The sequence below is a fragment of the Prinia subflava genome, chromosome 2 (assembly GCF_021018805.1).
Source record: "Prinia subflava isolate CZ2003 ecotype Zambia chromosome 2, Cam_Psub_1.2, whole genome shotgun sequence".
NCBI lineage: Eukaryota > Metazoa > Chordata > Aves > Passeriformes > Cisticolidae > Prinia > Prinia subflava.
The window spans coordinates 71,280,354-71,301,306 of record NC_086248.1 but is presented as its reverse complement, the minus strand read 5'-3'; the positions used below and the strand labels follow the sequence as shown (position 1 = coordinate 71,301,306).

At 43.3% G+C, this 20,953-nt stretch overlaps 1 long non-coding RNA gene across 1 annotated transcript in view; it reads right to left on the bottom strand.

Annotated features, from left to right (window-relative positions):
- Positions 1–15,751: 15,751 nt before the first annotated feature.
- LOC134547015 (uncharacterized) overlaps positions 15,752–20,953 on the bottom strand; it is a 64,481-nt gene continuing 59,279 nt past the window's right edge. The window contains exons 2-3 of the long non-coding RNA XR_010079337.1: positions 20,596–20,730; positions 15,752–20,020 (exon numbers count right to left, since the gene is read on the bottom strand). This is a non-coding gene — a long non-coding RNA (uncharacterized LOC134547015). The remainder of the gene's footprint in view (positions 20,021–20,595; positions 20,731–20,953) is intronic.

Here is a 20,953-nt window from a genome sequence, read left to right as displayed (position 1 = left end):
AGCAGTCACAACAAATATAAAATGCGGGTTACATGAGGGTCTGAGATTACACTCCCAGAAACATCCTGCCCTTGGTTCCCTCTGTGTGAACTTGGAGGGATGGCTTCTAATGCTGCAGAAAGACAGGAGTGCTCCCAGAGATATACAGAACACAAATTGCAGTTCATTTTTCATCCCTGTCTACACAGTTCCCCAGCACAGACAATTACATTGTTTGACAGTCTCAGCCACTTCTTACATTGTCAGAACTGCTTGGCCCCCAAGAGAGCCTCCCCGGACCTGATACATCCTTTGGGCCTGTGGTCACCATCTTCCCCAAGGTCCAAGTTGCAAGATTTTGGCAACATGTCTGTGCACTGTAGATGCAGCACAATTGGATTTTAACATTGCTCTGGAGTGCTGAGGAAAGAATGAAGGGAATCAAGGAAGACTTAAGACCATGAATTACTGGACTCATGATGAAACAGTCAATGACTGTATTTGAGGCTTGTTTCTGACATCTGGAAGGTCACTTGTGAATGACATTGAGGACTCTCAAAAGAGTTGGTGAGAAAAAGTTTCTTGAGGCAATTTGGGGTTCAGGGAATAAAACACATCATCAAACAAAGACAAGAAAAAAGACCTAAGAGAAGAGCTTATAAAATGGCATAAAACTTGATGTCAGCGTTGTTAACACTGGAACATTTTTTTTAGTTGTTCTTTTGAATAAGGTGCAAGCATGATTACTTTTTCCATATTGCTGGAAGGAGTGATTTCACTGCTCACCTGGCTGCAGAAGGCACTGCTAGAAGATGAACAGCCCTTTCTGGGAACAAGGGCACCTGGCAAGACTAGGATGGGAGTAGGAGAGGGGCCGCAGCATAGCAATCTGACAAAACAATCTTCCACTCCCTTGATGCAGTTGACCTAGAGACTTCCAGACCAGAGATTTACTGGTGAGTTGGGAAGAAGCAGTTTTCCTGGCAAAGGGTAGCAGCACTGCCTCTGGGAGACTGCAGTTCAGTAGCAGGCAATGGAGCTCACCAAAAGTGGTTTTTAACAGCCACTTTGTCTGTGATCTTGACAGACATAGCTGTTAAATTGGCCTGAATCATCTCCAGCACAGCTCTGTCTAGGCAAGAGATATGAGATTTATTACAATCTCTTGGAACAGTTTTATAAATGCTTTGTAAATGGCTTCTTTGATTTGCACATAACCTTCTTCAGCAGAGATACAGAGCATCGTTGAAGTGATGTAGCTGTCTGTGCACTGGGCAAATATGAGCTAATCTTTCTGGTGGCCACAACCTTTCCTTCAGTTCATGGTAGGAACGGCCCCTTCAGTTACAGTTATGATTCATGATTATGCTGGAAGTTGATAGCTCAGCATGCCTGTGTCTGTGCCAAAACCTGTGTAGGATGCCTGGACACAGCCCAGGTGAGGAAAGGAAAACTACGGTTGGTCTGGCTAAGAGACCCAGTCAGGTCCCCAGAATTAGTGGCAAACCAGATGGCACAAGAAGGTAGTTCAGAACAAATACTTCTATTTAGATATGTGTGAGGCTTAGACACCCTGTTCAAAAGACTCACAATATTACAAATGCATGGATTGAGTGGGAACTGTTCCATATCAGTAAGATCTGCCCTTACACATTTAGTGTGGCCACATTTTTCTCCCCAAGTAACAGGTTCCTAACTTCAGCAGTGAAACAGAAAGCATGGGATTTTCTGCAGGAAGTTTGCTCTCCTGGAGGTAGACCCACTGATAAGTGCAGAGCCCTTAGATGTTCCAGATTTATCAGCGATGGGGCTGAATTTCTTTTTGAACATGGTAACGTAGATGCCTTCAAAGGTGTTACACAGGTGGTAAGAATTATTGTAATGATTCCTGAGAAGTTCTAAAAGCTATTGAAAAGGTAATAATGTGAAAATAGAAAAGGAAATAGATGGTGTGAAGTGCTGGAAGGCTGAGAAGTGTCCTGTTAAAGAAAAGATGGAAGGCAATCAGGTATATGCCTGAGGTGTGAGGTATGACTGCTGTAAACCCCACTGGTCTTCACAGGATTTATGAAAATGAGCTGTTGTGTAAAGTGATAGATACTAGAGATATTTCTAAGGGCACAAAAAAAGTCAAGAGCACAGTTAAGAAAAAAATAATAGGTTGTTTGATCTTCACTAAAGTGCTAGGATCAAGAACAATCACTAGACAGAAGCAGCAACAGCACATAGAAGGACACAGAAACAAAAGGGTGTGCATTCAAAGCCTACAGCAAGAAGCATTAGCCTGCTGCAAGAGAGAAGAATCAAAATCTATAGAAGACTTTATTGAATAGGATGAAACAGATGCACCATCAGGAGTTAATAATAAAGGATTGTTGCAAACACATTTCATACTGTTGGGGATCTCTGCAATTTCCTTTGATTAGAGAAGGGCTTTTTGGTGGAGCAGTCCAGAATCTTTCTGTTGAAAAACACTCAGTCATAAAAATATTTTATTAACAAAGGCAGTTAGATATTTTTGTGTATGTGCACGTGCATGCCTCTGAATATTTGGACCGACATGGATGAAATTCTCCAGGAAATAAATCATAGGTTTTGAACTGATCTACTTTTCAACACTAGAGCTCACTCTACAGAGTTTTATTGCTTTTCAAGGATTCTTCCTGTCCAAGCAGATAAATTGTGACAGTTCTGCACTTTTAAATGTGTCTTCTCATATGCTATAAGGATTGCTTACATCCTACTGAAGATTTTTACAATTTCTTTTTGCTTTTATTGAGAATAATAAAAGAAAAGCATATAATAGTCAAAAAATGACTGTTTTGATTCTCACACTGGTCTTTGTGTCTGGGAGCTGCCAGAGATATGTTTGTTATGAAAGTGAAGAGGAAATACCTTGTGTACTGCTCATGGAAATTTCCACAGACATGGATGCACCTATTTCTAATTGCGTATGTTGCAGCCATATAGTGGGAACGGGACTCCTTTCACACTCAAGTAATGGCAAATGGATGACAGGACTGAAATATATCGAGTCTTGCTATAACCAAGGTAGTACAAGGACATGAGTAAGACAAGGCATTTATTTAGAGCTGCTTCACAAATAAGCACCTTTGTTTTGTGTGCTCATGTCTTCTCCTTGCACAGCAAAATTTAGGAGTGGTGGCTCTTGGGTGGCTTGCAACTATCTGTAATGCTTGAGACCTTGCTCCACAGACTGTCTTTTCTTAGAGTGAATCGCATGGCTGGGAAAGATTATATGGTGTTTCTAGCCCATAGCACCTTTGCTGAAACACAGCAGCTAGCCAGAGCTAACAGCAAACCAAAAGCAGTTACTCAGAATTTGGTCCCTCCACACACAGAGCTCCCTTATCGTGACTATGCTTTCAGTCATTCCCTCTAGCTGATGTCAGCCAGTATCATACTGAAGCCTGAAACATTTGCCTGAGGGAAACGGCTTAAGGGAGGCATCTGAGAGAGGACAAGAGCAATAAACAGACCAAATTCGCTGCTCTGGGAAGTGGGCAAAACTTAATTGCTGCCAACAGTGAGTTCAGTTATGGGTACAACACTGGGAAGGAGGCGCAAAAACCAAAGCAACAACTTAGGCAGGCATTGCACATTATTTATATGGCATTGCACTCTATTTATATGTTTTAAAGGGGACATCCCTGTGGCAAACAAAAAAATTCTACAGTGTCTGTTTCTGTGGGCTTGTTTTCTTGGGATGCTTCTCTTGATTAACAGCAGGGCCAGAATGGCTCCGCAGCCCACTGCTTTGCTTTTGTTAAAGCAAACCCCCAGACTCCTCCAGAATTCTCAAGCCTTCCTCTTTATTAACGGGTTCTTGGCCCTGTAGTTTCCCCCACACTTTCCCCAGTTAAAATGTTCCAGCCCTGGGCGTGGGAAACCTTGCACAGCTGTGTGCCCAGCTTTCCAGCCCGCCATTGTGACGGCTGGAGCTGCTGGCCAAAACCTTGGAAACAGATTTTTCGTTTAGATTTCTGGCCAAGCTGTGGCCTATTTTAAGCCTTTAAAAATACTCTGGATCTCATGCAGATCTCCATTGCCTTTAAGTAAACCAGTGGCAGCAGCTCAACTGAGCTTCTCAGTGGCAACCCTAGGTAAAACGGGGAGGGGGGATCAGGATCCTGCCCATGGTTTTACAGTTTGCACAGAGGATAGAGTAGCTTCAGGTTTTGTTTCAGACTCTCAGCAGAGGCAGACCCTCTGCTGTTTTGTCAGTTTAATGGGAATTTAATGTATCTTTTTCTTCTTTCCAGATGTGTTAACAGATAACACAGATCTGTTTTTATGGCGAGATCCCTGAACAAATGTGCAAAGATGATAAGGGTGCAAAGAGCTTTCCCTTGTCCTCTCCAGAATGTGTCACAGGCTGTCCCAACACACAGGGTGTTCCTGCTACCTCCCTGCTGCCCTGCAGAACCTCATGGCTGGCGTGGGCAGGGGGAGCCAGAGAGCCCCCCATCACCAGCTGAGTCCTAGGGGGGAAAAAAAAAAACAAACAAAAAACCCATCTCCAAAGGGGGGAAGTCCTGTTGTAGAGCATCAGAGCTTTGTTATCAGCTGTCTCCCAGCAATCCCTGGCATTTTGCACAAACTGCCCCAGCCAAGAACTCTGTTTCTGGCAGGATAAAGGGAAGCAGTGGGCAGGGGAACCACATGAACTTGGCCATCATCTACAGATCACATCAAGTATTTCCCAATCAGGAGCATATTTAGTTGGGAGACAAGAAGTATTTTATGGAAACAGAGCAGTTAAATTCTGCAGTAGACTCTCAAACAGGAAGACCAAAGGATGAGCTGGTTTAAAGTGCAGTTTAGGACATGACTGGGCTTACATGATGTAGTGACCTGTGAGCTGAGCTGCAGCAGTCCTCGGCCCCCCTGTGCCTGAGAGAGCCAGCCTCTCTCGAGCAGATGGTGCAGGCATCTCATTCTCCTCCAGGAACAGGGATAGGCCAGGTTGTGCTGCCACAGCATAACGGGGCTCCTGTGACACAAGCAGTGTCTTCACAGAAGGAAAAGCACTTTGTCTCATCTTTTACACAGGGCAAATAGAGAAATCAAACATTAACTTTCTTCTGTTGCCAGCGAGTGGGGTTAGTTTAGATCAGAGACCCAAGGAAGATGGTCTGAACATGAACTGTTTCTCTCATTTGCTCTTCAATATGGAGCATAGATATATAGGTCAAATATAAAGGCATCTGGAGACAAGTCCATAGCACTGGCCTGCAGACTGGGTTATTCTCTGGCATCAGGCATGGCTGTGGAGTCTGAGGCGCTGCTATACTCAGTGACATGCTCTTCTCTGGGCACAGTGATTGAATGAAGATTGTGAACTAGTTTGCTGCAGCAGTTTCATAAATCCCTCCTCAAATTTAACACTTACTAAAATCTGTGTTCCTCTTAGATAGACTTTGTTACAGTTGTGTCTTGATGTTAGTTTACTATGTCACCCATCGCTACAGGGAAAATAACAGCAGCCAACTTCTGTACATTGGAACAACATTGGCTAGGTATAAGGTGTCCACTGTGATTCAGTATTTGCTGAACTGTTAACACATTTCCTTTCAGCTGACAGCGCTCACTGAAACTGGAAATCCAATTGGAGTAAGAGACTTGCACAAATCTGCTGTCCTGTAAAATTTGATTTTGAAATCAATGGCAGTGTAGTCAGCTTCACTGATGCTCTGTTTTCCTGGGTTTTCTCATCACAATTTTTCCTTCAAATACCGGACTGATTTATGTATAATCAAAATTCATACAGAAAAAACCCCAAAACTCAGGGGACATGAGTGACACAATACATCTGCACAGAAGCCTTGAAAGCTATGCAGATTTAGTCAAATAAACCAGACATGTCATGATCCCTGACCTAACAGCTCTCCATGTATGATAAAAACTTTTGAAGGGAGACAAGGCTTGTGTGCTGCAGGCAGTCTTAGGAAAAGATTAAAAAAACATTCCTGCAGCTTCTCCTCATCAGACAACAGCACTGCCTGACCACGCAGAGTAAGATTTTTACTCAGTTGCAGCCACTTCCTCACTCCATCCCTGCAGACTCTCTCCTGTGGATCTGCCTCTGGCCTGTTTGGGGATTAGGTTGGAGGACTGAAAATGATGGGCCCTCAGAGTGGAGTTTAGGAAAGGCACAGAGGGTGAGTAAAGCAGACCAGAAACTAGAAGCTGATGGGCAAGGGAAAGGAACAGAAAGACAGTGTTGCAAGTTTGGAAGTCAGAGTTGAAGCCATCAAGAGATGTATAACTCAAACTGATAGCCGGCAATATGTGCGGGAACTCAAACAATATGGGGATTTCAACAGCAATAATTTTCAATTGAAATAAATATACCATCCTTCCAAGAGGACAGCAATAATTAGGGACAAAGTAATTTCACAAACAAGCGTAAACAGACATCAGCTCTTCAGGGTAGGAGCAGTGACAAGCACAGTCTCTTCCCCTTGAGATAACCTTGGGATAAGGTCCAGACTGGGAGGGAAACATCAGAAGTCAATGTGACTTGGCACTGGCCATCGCCAAGGGAATGTGGTATGTCAGACTCATTTCTAAAAATCCTGTCTCAGTCTGTCTCAATTATCAAGGCCTGAAGTGGAGGCAGCTCTTGTGCAGACTGCACAGGATGGGGCATGGGCACACAGTGGCTTCCCAAACCTGTTCTTTGGCCTTGCCAAGGTCTGTGCCCTCGAGTAAGAACCACTTTTCTTTTCTCCAAGGCACAAGTCCCTTTAGAAAGAGATGGGAAACAGGCCAAGGTTCAGTTGGTCTTAATCTTTTCCCTTCTGCCTCCACCTCATGATCCAGGTCTCAAGAAGGGATGTAGCCCCGGTTTCCATCACGCAGCTGTATCCTGGCTGTGTGGCAGATGGTGCAGATACTGCACAAACACTGGTCAATAGTGGTGTGGGGATTCAACTCCTCCAGCACCCCAGAGTAACTGTGCCTGGGCTTCACTTAAACTGTCACTTACCTTTTGATCTTCCTTCAGTGCATAGGTTGGATGATAAAGGATCAAAACAAAAGTTTTCTGGCACAAACCAGAAAATACCACCTTTGTGAAGCAGTAATTCCTGTGTGCAAGTTAGCTACCAGTTTGCATACAAAAGGGACAAACCACTTGTGTAAGGATATTAAGTTCTAAAGTCAAAAGCAGATTTACTGTGGAGTTTAAGACTGATCAGCTTTGTCACTCTGTTCTCCTCAGTTTAAAATCAAAAGAAAGTCTTCTTGCTTGCTTTTTGGTTTCTGAGAAATACGGTTTAAGAAATGAAAGAATAAAAATGTATTGCATCTGAAAAACAAGCCATAGTAAATAATATCTATTCATACTCTATGTAAATTCACGCCCTAGATTCACAAACACTAGTTCAGAAATTTGTTGGCAGGAGATGCAATAGACAAATATACCGGCTGTTGGCAGAAAAAGCACTTCCATTATTCATTTGTCACTGGTACCCAGGACTGTGATGCTATTCAAGGTAATGTACTGTCTCAAAATAAATCTTTTATCACTACTCACTTCAGCAGCCAGAGCTGGTGGAGTATACGGGCTCATACAGATACAAGGCCAAATGACAGCCATCTCTTGCTGGAACTACTCTGTTGCAACACAGTTTCATTTTAATACTATCACTGTTCTCTTTGAGGATTTTATCAAGTTAATGGTCAGATGTATCTGCTGATGGACTCACTGCCTATGTGTACAGTGCCTTATGTGCACAACACACCTAATAAGGTACCTTTACAGCAAAGTCCAGAATCGGTAGCCTGCAATGAAAAAGTACTGATGACAAGTGACTAACAGCACTGGAAAAGGTGAAGGGACTTTGTGCTTCCCTGAAGTTTGGACCACAAGAATGATAACAAGACCCAGAACAGACAGAAGCAGAAAGATAAACTTTTAAAAAGTCTTTCTTCCTTAGAGTGGACTGATGTAAATGTAAATGAAAACTCAGTCAAAGATTAAACTGTATACAGTGTTAATAATTTTCATTCCAAGTCAAGTCCATCTTATTTGAATCAAATTAGAATTTTCATCAGTTTAGATGCTAGAATACACTTAAAAGTTGGCAAAAAGAAGAGCAAAATTTTCAGCTGAAGCTTTGCATGACAACAACACTGAAAATATATATTCTCAAGTACGTTTAATTGCAATTCCATACAGCAAAAAAAAAAAAAGACAACTTTATCTGTGCTTCATAGAGTATATAAGTTTAAAACCTGCAATTCAGAGTCCCTTCCTCTGTCAGGAACAGGATGGAGGGGGTTTGGTGTGTGGAATCTTAAGCGTAGCAAAGACGATGACTTCATAGTATACAAACGCCAAGAGATAGGAGACACTAGGCAGAAAAAGATGGTTCCCACAGAGACTGATGCACTCGTGGTTAAGTGGTACTAAAGGTCTTTGTACCTGGCTAAAAGACTGAAGAGTACTTAATAACCTAATAAAATACCTAAATGAGAATTGATGGAGGTTTCATGAAATTATGGGAAGTGAAGAGGGCCTTTTTTTTGTGTGTTTTGGATCTAGTTCATAACACCTCACAGCCTTTCAAACACAGTTGTATTCCTCTGCTATGTTCTCCAAACACAGAGTAAGTGAATAAATAAAAGCAAAAAGAACGAAGAAAGAGAAAAGAATACCCCTTTTTTTTTAAAGAGAAAAAGAACAGCATTTGTGAGGCATGAGGCACACAAGGGAGCTACTGCTCCCATAGTCTTTATGGGACAGGAGGACCATCCAAAGACATAGACCTTGGCTCTCTCTAACAGACTCATCTGCGGGCTGGTGATGGCAGGGGGTGAGCTTGAGGAGGTGAAAGCAAGGCTGGCTGTAGGGGAGCCAGCAGCACACATGGGAGGAGGCATAAGCTGCCAGGATGTGCCAGTAAAACGCGGGGTACTGTGCAAACAACACCTATAGCACTGAGTTTCTAGGAAAGAGGGGATAAGACAGCTAAACTTTAACTGTGTGGTGCTGCTCATGGCTGTTGGAATTGTCTCCAGTGTGTGGCAGTGCAAGTGCCCTAACATTGGGATCCCCCACAGCCTTATGGCTCAAAGCAGAAGAACTGCCCTGGAGAAACACTGCAGGGTCCTGCAGGGACTCTGCAGGGGCTTTTGCCTGCTTCCTTGCTGTGCCCTGAAGGACTGCCAGGCATTGCTAGTGCTGGACCACAGGCCTGTTCCTTCTCCATGACTCCAGCTTGCCTGCATATATCTCAGCAAAACTGTGATCTTCCAGCTGCTCTGCATGCATCGTCAAAGAGCTCCAGGACCATGACCAAAGAAGGGCATAATGGCCCGGACCACCATCTGCAAAATCAAATTCCTTTTGTGGTTTCAAGGCCAACCTCGCTGTTTCCTCCCCTCCACCAGCACCCATGCCAGCAGCTGTTCTCCTATGGGAGGGCTCAGAGAAGTGACTTTAATAACACCCTTCCTCTCTTGTGTCTGTCTGGCCAGGACTGGGTTTATTCAGGAGGGACAGAAAATGGCATTTAGATATGCAGATGAGTTGGCTGGGGGCTAGGATGTGCAGTACAACATGCTTAAGATAATTGTGTATGTAGTTCTTGGAAACTTACTCCTTGAGGGTTCGATTAGCAAGGATGTCCCTGCTTCTCAAAAAGATGATGAGAGAAGTTGACAGACATAGTACAGCTTTAATCCAGGCAGGGAAAATACTGTCTTTTAAATTAATTTCACAGTTCCTGTCATTTACTGCAAAGATAGCAGCAGCACTTAGAGTCCATTTAGTAACACTAAACCACTTGGTTCTTCTTTTCCATATATTTGTTTCAATATACAGGTTTTTGTCCTTCAGAATCCTATGAACACTATCCAGGCTTCCAGGTCACTTGAAATCACTATATTTATTGATCTTGTACATTTTAATCCACTTCTCACTATAGGATGTAGTCACCACAATTCAACAGTAGAATCAGTCTCATGGGAGAAATATTTGGTCCATCTTTCAACAAGTAAAAAAAGATTGCCCGGTTTGGCTGGAGAGTGTTCTGCTGGATACCTGTATAAACTAAAGACCTCTGCTTTTTTGTGTAGTGTTGCTGTTTCTTCTGAGGGTGCACCTACATGGTCTTGTTCCACCTCTGGTGACTGGGCCACAAGAAAAACCTAAGGCAGCTGCTTCAGTTTTGACCAGCACCGCTAAGCCTTTTCACAGAGGCAAGAGAAACCATGTCTATTCAGTGGGATGAATAACATTTTTTTGGTGGGTTAGATCAAAGACATCTCAATAGGAGTCAGGTGAGTCTTGCAATAGTTCAGAGGAAAATTCCTACATTTCTACAACAACAGTGTTCTAAAACAGAATGTCAAATTCCTTCAGGGAGTTACATTCCCAGCAAGATTCACACAATAGTTAAGGTTAACTTTCACTGGTCTAGTGCTGGTTGTTGATTGCAGACATGTAATCAGCTGAAAGGATGGTTACAGAAAACCAAAAGCAAACAACCAAATTTATCAGCAAGTGGGAAACCTCTTAAATCAGACAGTGAGGCAACAACAAACCTCCCCGTGAGGTTCTAAGGTGTTTACTAGTATCTGTACAAGCAAATCAACAATATTGCTCACCAGGGGATCTACTGGGCTTCCTCAAAGCTTATGCATTGTGTAGGTGTGGGTCTTCTCAGCAGTGGAATATTCCTTGGAAGAGGAACAGGTTTGAGCACTTGCTTTTGTGCCTCACACCAATCAGAGTACCTAACAAACTCGGGCAAGGCCTGGCAGCTGAAGAAATAATTCCTCTTTTCTCATGACCTACAGAGGGCTGGCATGGAGATGGATCTGATCTTTTCTGCTAATGGCACCCTAACTTGTAAAAGCAATTGTGAGGTCAGCAGGACCAGGAAAGTGAACATTCTACTGGCACTGATGAGGTAACATCTGAAATCCTGTCTTCAGTTTTGTGTCCCTCACTACAAGACAGACAATGAGGTGCTGGAGCAAGTCCAGAGAAGCAAGGTGAGAGTCAATGTCTTGTCTCAGGGAACAAATGAGAAGACAAGAGGAAATGGCTCAAGCTGCGCCAGGCGATGTTTAAGTTGGATATTAGGAACATTTTCTTCACTGAAAGAATTGTCAAGCATTGGATCAGAATCCCCAGGGAAGTGATGGAGTCACCATCCCTGGAGGTAATTAAAAGATGTGTAGATGTGGTGCTTAGGGACATGATTTAATTGCTATCTTGCAGTGCTTGAATAACACCTGGACTTGATCTTAAAGGTCTTTTCCGACATCAATGATTCTATGCTTTTATCCTCTATGTTTCTACCCACACAATGCCTTCTGTTAACTTGTTTTGCCCCTTTCCTGATATCATTTGTATTTTCTGGTGTTTCTAATGACCCTGAGCACCACAATATGCATCAACACACACAACATTGAAGAATTTTCATATGCATAAAAACGTCTTTAGCTAGACCTACATCATAATATGAACCTAGCGTTTGATGGCCTCAGAAAGTCAGAAAACATCAGGTTCAAATAACTGCCACGTTTGTGAGCCTAAAGGCTACTGAGCACATATGTGTGAGCCCAAAGTCTACAGCATCCATTCCTGCTCCTCTTTTGCCCTCACTTCAAACCAGCACCCTTTGTTCATGATTCTACCATCCCAGCAGAGCAAATACAAAAAAGCATTTCTGTGCTGTGTTTGTAAGAAGGACATAAATACACTGGGAACATCTTCAATGAGGAGAGAAAATGTGGGAGAGCATGAGCTTTCATGTGGCATCACAGCAATTAAGGGATAAATGGATGCAGAGAAAATGGTATTGTGGGAAGCTGAGCTCTCAGCATATGCAAGTCCCTGGGATAATACATCATTCCTATGCTACATGATCATAAGTGCTGCAGGGAGCCATGAGGTATTTGACTGGGCAGTATTGATGGCTCCTTGTGTTCCACAGAGCAGTGAAGGGAAGGCCACTCCCATCAAGTACAGAGATCATGGAGAGCGAGAAATGGAAACACATCCCTGTGTGTGGACTGAAATGCTGATACCCGAGAAAGGCTAGATGTGTGGCTGCTGCCTTTTACTCTAATTGAGGAAGGAGTATTTTACCTTACCTACTGATCTTCAGATCAAATCTTCCATTCCCTTAGAATGCCAAGCCTCACTTTCCCTGTCTTCATGCTGTCATGGGGTGCATCTCTGGGGTGAGCTCACGCAATGCCATACTGTCCTCACATTCAGTTGCTTTGCCAAGGTAATGTAATTCACTCATGTGGCTGGATTTTTCTGAGGGCTTGTTTGATCAGAGCTACCTCTTGCCTGATGCACCCCTAGGCCAAGTCCACACATAACAAATGTCTGCAAGGCACCTATAGAAGAAAATTTCCACCTCTCCACAGACCTAATTTATGATGCAATTTTGGCTTTTGCTTTATGGGTCCAAGTCCTTGTTTCTCACTTTGATGACTGTTTATTCAGATAGTTTAGCCTAAAATAAAGAGTGTCAAAATGGCTCCTTGGGCAGCTCACATTTAATTGCAATCTGTCCAGATAAAACTCCTTCATGATAAGAAAGTACCCTGCATTGTTTAGGATATTATAAAATCTTAAATAAAAAATGCACAATTTAATATGAGAAAAGAAAGTCCCATGAACAGCTTCTAATCCAATCAATCCTCTCACCTAGTTTGCTGTTCAAATTAGGTATTCACGTCAGTAACCTGATGGGTAATATCTTATATCAGAAAGGTATTTGTAACCCAGGAAATACAAAATTCACTTTGAAATAAAAAGAAAATGAACACCAGATAATTCAACAGAAAATATGTGAAAACTAAAAGGCTTTTTACAGAAAAAGAATGGTGAAAATTCCAGGTATACAGAAATACCTTGGACTAGTCAAAACAAAAAGTGTGGCTAGTTCTGCCCAAAATGAAAATTCTTTGTAGCAAACTGCAGAGCAGCAGCATCCACTAGTACTTATTTCTATCTATATATGATGTGCTGAGAAAGACACAATTGCTAAATAGTTTAAGATTTTCTCATATACAGGAGCCTTGCATAATTTCATGTCTGTTAATTTAGGCAAATATTTTTCTTCCATTAAACAGGTGAATAGAAGCCTGCTCTTTGGTTTGTATCCTGTACCTATGGTACATATAGGTTAGTGGATTTTTCACTTGACTTGGTGAGATTTCACAGCATCTTATCAGTAAGAAAGGAGTTAAAATATCATGGTAGGTTAATTACTCATAGACTCCAAAAATGGCATTGGTGCTGACATAATGCAAATGTACACACAACCTATGTCTTATATTTAAAACTGATAAACCTGAATAAACCCACAGGCATACACACGTGCACACACACACAAATGCCTGCTGCTGCAAATTCAAACAAAAACTGCTTCTGTGTGCAGTTTCACTTCTTTGTGCAGCTGGGAGGATGAAGGCCAAAGCACCACTGGAGACTGTCAGTCACTGAAACCTCTCCCCCAGGGATTATAATTACCCAGACCCAACTGTTCAGCAAAGGGTACTAAAAGCAAAGGCTTCTGAATAATGCCAGCTTCCTAATTACCTAAGGATTTCTATCTTCAAGAGAATTGCCTGATTAATTCTCAGAAACTCTAGACCTAAAGTTCATGCCATGCTAAGGGAACAGCTTGATGAGTCTGATCGCGTTTGCTTTCCTCGAGTCTACGCAGCAGCAAAAGCTGTTCCTCATCCCAGTGATTCTAGAGGAGAGCAAAGACCCAGCTGGATGATGCTACATATATCCAAGCATCCAAACTTCAGATGTTCTTTCAAAATGTACCTATAAGCCACCTCAGCCTCCTACGTCTGCAAATTTAGATGAAAATCTCACAAGAGCAAGCTTTTCTCTGAAATCTCTGAAAAGTCTGCTCCTTACCAGGACAGAAGTTTTCCATGAACCATCTTGACTACTGTGCAAAAATGTGCTCCATGTTCAAATCCTGTTGTATCCCTGACTTTTGGGAGCTCCTGTACCAGTACCTCCACATGCTTCATTAGTCTGTGGCCAGAAATGGGTTCCTTTGTCAGAAAATATGTGGGCTGTTATTTCCAAAGTCTGTCCCCTTTCCCTTTTTGCTATAAAAAGAAAGAACAGAAGGCCCTAAAATACTTTCTCTCTACCAGTGGTTTGTAATATTTTTAGTTCCCGTTCCCCTTTCTTCTCATACACATTCAGCCCTTTCTCTGCTTCTGGGATCCGCTGCCTGCTCTTGGCTTACCCTGATGCTCTGTATCCCAGCTTCCACCCATCTCCTCCAGATCTGACATGGAACCTGTCTTCTTCCCCTCAGAGAAAACCTGCAATCCCCACTCTGCAGCAAAGGCAGCCTTGCTCCCCTCTCCCTTCTCCCCAGCCCAGCCAAAGTGCCTGGCAAGATCCCGACTGCAGCCCTGCTCTCTCCAGATGCAGCCACCCGCCCTGCTGGCTCCTGCTGGCTCCTGCCGTCAGGGGTCCAGACAAAATGTCTGTCTCCAGTGAAGCGCAGCTCCATGGCCGTGTCCCCAGCCCTGCCCGTGTGACAGATGCAGGCCTGGCAGGGGGACAGGGGACAGCCATGGTGAGGAGGTGGCACCGCTCCCACAAGCACAGCCAGTGCCGGCTCCACAGCACAGCCTCGAGCCGTGGTCACTCCATCCGCCACCCCAGCCACCTCTGTCCATCCACCCTCACTCGCCACCCCTGTCCCTGTGACCCAAGGCAAACCCTGCTGCCTGGGAAACAGGAGCCCCTGGGGCACAGGGAGATGGGAGACGCAAGGGCTGGGGAGCTCCAGGGCCCATGACCCCTCCCTGGCTCCAAGATCTGCCCTTGGCCTCAGTGCTGTGCCTCTCTCCTTCGTGCAAAGCATTCCCGGTGGCTGGGTGATTCCTAGTCAGAACTGCATCCCTTCCTGTGTGCCATTATTTATTTGTTATTCAAAGCATGTTAGCTTTGAATTTTTTATTCAAAGCATTCTTGCCTCTGCAGCTTGCCTGGGCAAGTGAAGCCATAGGAACAGGCTCAAACACATCAGTCTCAATGCTAAGGGAGTTGTACTCTTTTAAGGAAGCTTATGCAGTGACAGTTCTCCAGAATGAAACCCTGCCTCATAATAAACATTCACTGGATGTATTCAATGTATTTATGTCAGTGTGCAGCTCCAGATATATAGGCTGACGCTCAGTGAATGTGTGTGTGTGTACTCTGTGTGTATTAAACAGATGTTCAGTCACTTCAACTCTTCATGAGTTCAAGTCCACTTTAATGGCAACTACAGGTTGGCCTGGGTCATAAGAGTGAGTCACGTGCAATTTTTCAGCTGAAGGGATGGGATTTGATTGCGTTTCAGTGGAAAGATAGAAAAGCTCCCGTTGTCTTCCTTTAAGCCGGATAAAAAGAAGAAATGAAAAGAAAAGAATAGAGATTTTCTGTGCCCTGTCTAATAATTTCAGAAAGATTTGTTTCTGATAAGTTTCATGAGTTCCATAAAACAAAGAGGTGCATGAGCTTGATTCAAACTTTTGTTAAACATTGTCTTTGGCTTAAAGGAAAACACACATAATTTCAACTGAAAAGAAGATTTTTTTTTCTGGCTTTTATGGGAACAAGAAAAAAGAGTGCTTAAAAATGGAACTCCCAGAGCAACCTCAGCTAATATGTTCTGTACCACGGCGTGATAGAAAGAGGAAAAGCTTGTGTTCCACATGCATCGAAAGCACATTTTTAACAAGCTGTTCTTTATTGTACTGAATCACACTGTTTATATGTTTTTTTCCTTCTACAAACAATTTGTGCACTTTAGACAGAGAAGGGAGGAACAAAGAAGTGAAAAAAAAAAGGCAAAACAAAGAAACTTATAAATGAACTCAGATCCATTCAACTGAGATAATCAACACATGCTGTACTTCAAAACTGTTGGAAAGGACTGCAGAACTACTTCATTAGACAGGCTGTTGTATAAAATCTAGACCAACAGAGTCAAAATACCTTGTGAAACCATAGAAAATATCTGCCATTAGAGCTGGATTTCCTCCCCTGTAGCATACCCTGTTGAGAGTACATAAAACGTAACATTTGGGCTGGAACTGTTCAGGTCTGTCAGCAAGGTAATCCATTTCATCTTGCATTCTTCTCAGTATTCCTTTTCCCCATCATGTTCTCTCTTCCTTCCCACTACCCTGTGTAATTGGCATTTTTGATGCAGCACTGCAGGTTCTGATTGTTTTCTCAAGACAGTCACTGGTTTGGGCTTTAGAGAAACCATGAGAAAGACAAAGCACATTAAATCCCACAGACATCATCCTGAACCACTGCCACATATTTCCCTCAGCAAGGAGAATTCCCCCTGGCAAAGAAAAGAAGAGCTCTAACCTTGAAAACTTACTGAATCCAATGACCTGCTAGGGGTGGAGGTGACAGAGTGACATAGTACTTCTTCCTGGTGTTTCTGTGGATCTCTTGTTCTTCTTCGGTTATTACTCATTTGACAGACTTTTCTGGAGGCACAATACTTTCAGAAGACATGGAGTCATTGACTCCTTCCTCTGTGATTGTCCACCAGCCACTCTGCACAGAAATGCAGAACCACAGGATGTTTTTAATGCTCCTGTGACCCGCTCTGATTACCTGGCAGAACTCACTCAGAAGAAGGGGGATTTTTTCCTCTAATCAGCAACCTGGTTTGCAAGTGTCTGTGGAGGCCACACAAAACACAAAGAGCTTATGAGCGAAAATGCAGTGGAGCATGAGATGGGCTCCATCTCTGCATGGTTCCCTTGCCTATGCTGGCACAAAGGCAGAAGAAACACCTGTGTCCCACTGCTTTAATAAACAACAGCTTGCAAGTGGTGTGGCAACAGGATCCATGCATGAATTTGGAAGACACAAAGCAGTAATGAGCAAGAGCCATATGTCTTCCTGTGTGACAAATGAGAAGGTGTGGAAGGAGCCATGACCTGCACAAAACTGATTAATACAATGAGCGGTGCAAATTTTTTGTGGAACTCAGCGATACTGCCCTGCTAGTCAGCCACAGGGGGGAACTGTGGTGTTCAGAGCTGCTATCAGACACCAAATCCAACTAGGAAAACTGCTCAATTTTTATTTGTTACTTTAACTAGACTGGTATTTTTATGGTAGCTCGGTACTTTAAAAGTGCATTACAGTGAGTATGGGGGGCAAACCCTGCTACATGGCTGTACAGTGTCATTTAGCTGCAGCGTTACAAAACACTGGGTGCAGGTCTGCTGCTCTGCTCTGCTGGTGCAGTGTGGAAACCAGTTCTCAGCTGCTTTGATGAAAGAAGGTTAGAGTCTCCTTGTGAGGTTGAGCAATACAGCAGATCTATGGAGCTACCATGCACACAGTAAGGAGGGTAGAAACAAAAGCTGGGGATTCTTGAAAGGCTTTGGCTCACAGGTCTGACAACTTTTGGGCTCTGGGCAGCCTTTTCCAGAACGTGAGTGTTTGGAACATGTTGGCAGCATAGGGTTCCCCTTGGTCAGCACTCTGTGCTGGAAATGTTCCATCCTTGTCACAGGTCAGTTATTTCAGACCCTAGTCTTAACCTCAGACTTGGCCACAAAAAACTGCACTGTTCAGCTGCACACCATGTTCATTGGGTAGGTCTCCATACCAGCACTCAATGGGGAAAAGCTACAGATGCACTTTGTGCCAGTGATCAAGCAGCACAAGGTGGGGGCTGGCTGTCCAGCAACTCATGTTCAAAGAAGCTTTTTCTTTATGTGTATATGTATATGTAAATATATATGTTTAATCTTGTCTACATTGCATAATGTGTTCTCCTTCATCACAATCTTCTATCACACACCTACTTTACATTGTTTTAATCAGATAAATATCCATACATTTAGTACATAAAAATGTTGCAATCACTAACAATACCTTTGTTCAGTTAGTGTCATATCACTGGACATTATATTTGGATGTTGGCTCGTCCATTCAGTTTCCTCCACACTATACTTTCAGTATCTTGTTCAGAACTCAACTGAAGAAAGATGTCATTTTTCTGCTTGTTGGTCTATTATCACTTGTTTTTTCAGTCTTTCTAATACTGCTCTTATACTACTACAAGAGTTAAGTGTCTCATTTCTCAGGTCTCAGTAGAAGTGCTTTCACCAGCTGTGGTGAAAAGTGCTTTCACCAGCTGACTTCTCCAGATCACTTTCAGCACTTCAAGACACAGTTGCTCGTGCAATGGTTAAAGACAGCATAAGACCTCTTCACAATCAATCTGAGGGCCAGAAGTAAATCTTCAACATTAACAAATCTTCATCAGGTAAATGGTACTGGTAGTTGAGGCAAAAGGAAGGGTCATAAGAAACTGAATTGTCCAAGAAGGTGGAAGCTGAAAACTGATGAAACTCAAAGTTGATGAATACTCCTGTGTATTTCTCTAATTCCATTTGCACCCAAAAAGTACAAAAGGGGGAAACTCACTGAACATTCCCAGATAGCAGAGAAGAGAATTTGGAAGTACCCCAACAGCTCCTAAACATGATGAGAGGAGACCTGTTTTGGAGTCAGGATTAAGAGTAGAATTACAAGAAAAGGTCCAAATGGTGTTCCTATCCTGTCTGTGGGGTATCAATGTTCAGAAGTATTGACGTCAAACCTCTTCCTGACATTTGGGTGCTCTCACATTTCCCATCCACAGAAAATACTGGTGTATACATTTCAGTCACTGATAGGAAATGCAAGCGTGCACCAGCCCCTTGTCAGCCTGCCCTCAGGACTGAGTCTGCTGCGTGTGTCAGGCAGGCTAAGCATAACAGATGGGACTGGAGGATGGATACTTGCCAGTAATAGAAATCAAACTGGGAGCTGTGTTCCCATGTCTGGATGAAAGGTCTAAACAGGCAGAACAATTTATAAACCTGCAAACTGACAGACAACCTGTATCTCTCATGCAGCAACTTCCTCAAGCCCTGCCGAGGTGGATTGGGCTGTGACTGGAGAATGTGTGTGGGAACATGTGGACTGGATTCTAGGCTTGGTGAAAACATAGGGTCTCAAGGTTAAAGAGAAAGTCAGTTCTTTAAAACATGTATTTTGTCCCTTTGGTTCTTTTGTTCTTCTCATCTGCTCTTTCTCATCTATTCTGCATTCACTTTTCCATTTATCACACCCATGCTTATTTAACCTACACACAGAAAGACAGAAATAAAATAAAGCACTCTGAGATCACTATGAATGAATATTGTGTGTGCTAGATGTTTTTCCCAACCTTGTCTCTGGCTATTGAACCGTAACTTCCATGATTCAGGGCCTGTCAGAAAATCTTGTAGAAGGATTCATCCATGGCTGGTCTCAAGACACTGGCACGCTAAACATGAATAATGGTAATGATGATACATCCTGCCCAGTGTCGCACAATTAGCTTCTCTTTGACCTGTAACAAATCAATGAATCAAACCTGTGGCCTGGCCACTTACTCTAGAGGGTCCTTGGACTTACTTATTCTAGAGGGTTCTTGGACTTGACATGTTCATGCAACAAAGTTTGTTCCCTGAGCATCTCTGGGACTCACACACTCCAGAACCATCTGCAACCACAGCATTAAAAGCATTATTTCATCCCTAGGAAATAGCAGGAATGAAAAATAAAGCCAGATTTAAATATGCTTTGGCAAGTTTTGTGCTGTTTTTTGTTTTGGTTTGGGGTTTTGTTGTTATTTTTTAATAGTGTTGTGTAAAGAGCATTTTAGTTATGTGGCTCACACCTTCTCCAGAGAATAAGAAGCAAATTTATGCCAAGCTTCCTGTGCGGAGACTTGGGAGAATGGAAACACTAAACATTTTGTCAGAAAAGGTGCAAACAGTATCCTATGGAGTAACATGTATGCAGCTGGTGTCAGGGTGGTACTGCAGCTTCCTAGGGTCCTGTAGAAACAAGTCACAGCAGGGCATGGTTGAAAACACTTGGTGGCTCTGTTTGTCTTTTCTGCTGGTTGTTCCCGCTCTGCTCTGGTTCTGGTGACTGTCCCTGAGGAGAAAAAAATCAATTTCCAAAGCAGAACGTTTGTAAAAAAGAAAATACTTTCAGACGAACCAAACCTCCCCTCCATCCTGATGTGCAGAAGAGCAGTGTGTGCCCTCAGTCCCGTGCTCCCAGGCTGTGGTGGAGGGGAGGTGGCAAGGGGTTCTTGGTGACCCATGATGTGCAGAGGGATGGCAGTGCTGTGCTCCTCCAAATTTGTGCATGCACTGAGTTGGTGTCTCTGGCTGGGTGCTTTGAGCACAGCCAAGAGCAGTGGAGATCACTGCAGCTGGGAAAAAGGAAGCCAGAGAATGCCATGGCCCCTTCTGACCAGGTCAGACCAATGCCAGGTCAGCCTGGCATTGTACTGTGCTGCTGTGCATAACACTTGGGACCCAGAATGCATGTGTGAGGCAGAAACATCCTCTGAGACTGGAGGTGAAAGGCAGCACTGGATGGAGAACTCAAAGCAATTAAACAGTGGGTTTTGAGGTGGGCTCACATGTTTCCCTGTAGGGTAAGGCTAATGTTGATAAGTGAAAATTAAATGTCTTTTGCTAATCCCCTCAGGGTGACAATACCTGTCAGATGTAGCCAGAACTTGCACTCAGATCTCTCTCACATCCTTCAGTTCTTGAAAGTAATAGTTATCTTCAGCACCTCTGGGCTGGTATACTGTCACTGAGCTGGGAGAGAAGTGAAGCTGCCATCAGCTCCTGCAAGATGGGATGGAGGAAACAGCAAGAAAAATAAAACAAAAAGAGAAAGTGGAAGGATGAGGAGGGAGCCCCATAAAATTTGCTTGTTGGCAAACTTTCCCTACCTTCTTTGGTTTGTTTGTTCATTTCTGGCTCAATGGAAGGTTTCCCAATCTTATTTTTCACCCCTCCAGTATGATTTCACCCCAATTTCCTTATGAGAATCTGTGTAGGATATGGA